We start from the raw sequence: 2,520 nt of genomic DNA, 5'->3' as shown, positions 1-2,520 counted from the left end.
CCGAGCAGGGCAACAGCATAGCCATGGCTAAGGACACCCAGCCCAGAAGAGGCTGACCTGCGCTGCTTCCTCAGGGTGGCAGAAGGACCAAGGCCAAATCACACTGGCCTTCGGTAACATTCACTCCCACACTGGGCGTTACAGATTTCCTGGCTGGAATTCATATAACTGCTCAACTGCAGTATATTTTGGGACCACATGAACAACAGTGATAATTAGTCAGAAGAATAATAACTTACATTTTCCAAGTATTACTATGTGCCAGACCTGGCTTAAATTCTGCACATACATCATTCTCACTTAATCCTGTCTGGAGCCCATTTTTATCACCCTTAACTTATACATGAGGAAACTGAGGCATATATTGCTCACATGGCTGACTCTAGCCCTTGAGCCATGATGGTAAATGGCAAAGCGGGGACTTGAACTTGGGTCTGTATGACCCCACAACCTGAAGTGTGAGGTGCTCTGCCTGAAGAGGCATCTTGAAAGTGACTGTGGCCTCAAGGCTTAGGTGGGCACCACTCACATCCTGGGGCTAAAAGGCTCTGGGAGCCTGGGGTTCCTTCCGTGCTGGCCTGGGCTTCCCCTCTGAACAAAGCTGCAGAGACATGGGGGCAGCACCAGTGCTGAGATGACCCCTGGCTCCTTTCACTCCCCACCACCATGGTTCAAGCCTCAGAAGAGCAGCAGAGAGTCCAGGTACGGTGGGAAATTGCTCCAGTAGCCTCATCCCTGGATCCCTGTGCCAACTGCCAGGCATCCTGCCTATCATCCCACAGGTCTGGTTGACCCTTGCTAGCCCAGCCAGGCAGCCTCCTGCAGGAACCTCCCAAGCAGCAGCAGAAGCCCTCCTGTTTACCTTCCGTTTCCTTGAGGGCTGGGTGCCACTGCCTCTGTGGCCCTCCCCCTTCCCCTGCACACAGTGGGGGGGAGGGTGGAGACTGGCAGCCGGGCAGGGCCCCACCCACAGTACAATTACGAAGGAGACAAAGCCTGACTTTTAAAGCTGCTCTGCTCCCCTTGTCAGCATCTTGGGGCTCTTTCCCAGCCAGCCTCCAGGGTCCTGGTGCTAGTCCCCACACAGACTTTTCACTCAAGGGAAGGATTAGCCCTTTCAGGCCCCAGGGGAGCTGTCCAGCTCTTCCTTTACCTAAACGACCCCCCTACCCAAGAGCAGGCATTTTGAATGGCAGTCTTTTTGGTTTAGACAAAATTTATCTGTCACCTGGGAATTCAACAGTGTACCTGGGAGAATCCCACCATTAAAGTTGGTGACACAGTTCCACCTCAGGCCAGCACCTGGCATTTCTTCAGTATAGCTATCCCTAGTTACCCTAAGATGCAGCACCCATGATGATGATGATGATAATGATAATAATAATAATGCCAGCTACTTTTTATCCAGCACAAGCCTGACCCTGTGCTGGGCACTTCACATAGTCTTATTTACTATTCAAAATGACCCGGCCAGTTAGTGCTACTTGTTCTCATTTTGCAAATAAGAAAACTGAAGTAAAGTGTCACAGTAAATGAATGAGCTGGAATTTTTTTTTTAAAGATGTAATTACTTATGCATATAGAACTGGGGTACAGGCCAGAGGTACAAGGGCAATGAGAGGATTCACCAGCAACAGAGTGGGAAGGAGAACAGGCAGATAGATGAAGAACACTGCTGAGGGGAGCAGCGGGAGGCTCAGGAGAGGTCTGCTGTGCCATGTGGCTCAGCTCCCTGGACAGGGATTGAACTCAACTCATGCTGAAGTGGGGGCTGTGGCTAGCTTTGTAGTGCTGTGCTTTCAACCCGTTTCCCTGAACTGGACTCTGAACCCAGGCCCATCAGACGTTGTTTTCTTGTGGTCACTCTGCTCCTGACTGATTGGCCCTTGCATATGTGCCATTGGTGCACATGCCCTGCAGATAAAGGGACAGTGCTTCCTGAAATTCTAAAACTGCTCCAGGCAGTTCTGATGGGGTAGACTTGTTCTGCAATGTGGAGCGGTCTTTGCTTTAAGCCTCTAATTGGCTGCTGGCCAGCGCTCATCTTCCTGGACCAAACTCCTGTGATCAATAACTAGTGGATGCTTTTAGTGGTGCTCATGGAGCACCCACCATAAGTCTATCTCATTATCACAATTCATGATAGCTTGTCTCCAACAGAGAATCTTTGTCCTTTTCATGTTTGTCATCTGAGCGACTAATTTATGTTTCCTTTGTCCTTTGCTTTGAGATGGTACCTGGGCTCCCTGCCACTGCAACCTTGGGGGTCCAGGATAAATGCTATTCATCCTCCTCTTCCTCATTCCTACTAGAATAGCCATCACCCATAAATTTAACTCTAGCCCTATGTCTACCCACCCTGTTATATTTTTAATGTTTTTCTGGTCACGTCATTCCTGCTCCTCTCTCTCTTGTGTCTCTATCACTGCCTCCCTCCCCTGAGCCAGTGCCACAGAACCACCCAACATGTGTAAGTGTGACTGCAGGAAAATGTAACTTTCAAGGAGCCTGAAGTTGAAT

This window comes from Condylura cristata, unplaced genomic scaffold, assembly GCF_000260355.1.
Source record: "Condylura cristata isolate star-nosed mole 26May11 unplaced genomic scaffold, ConCri1.0 scaffold00021, whole genome shotgun sequence".
Classification (NCBI taxonomy): Eukaryota; Metazoa; Chordata; class Mammalia; order Eulipotyphla; family Talpidae; genus Condylura; species Condylura cristata.
Note: the sequence above shows the minus strand (reverse complement) of the source record.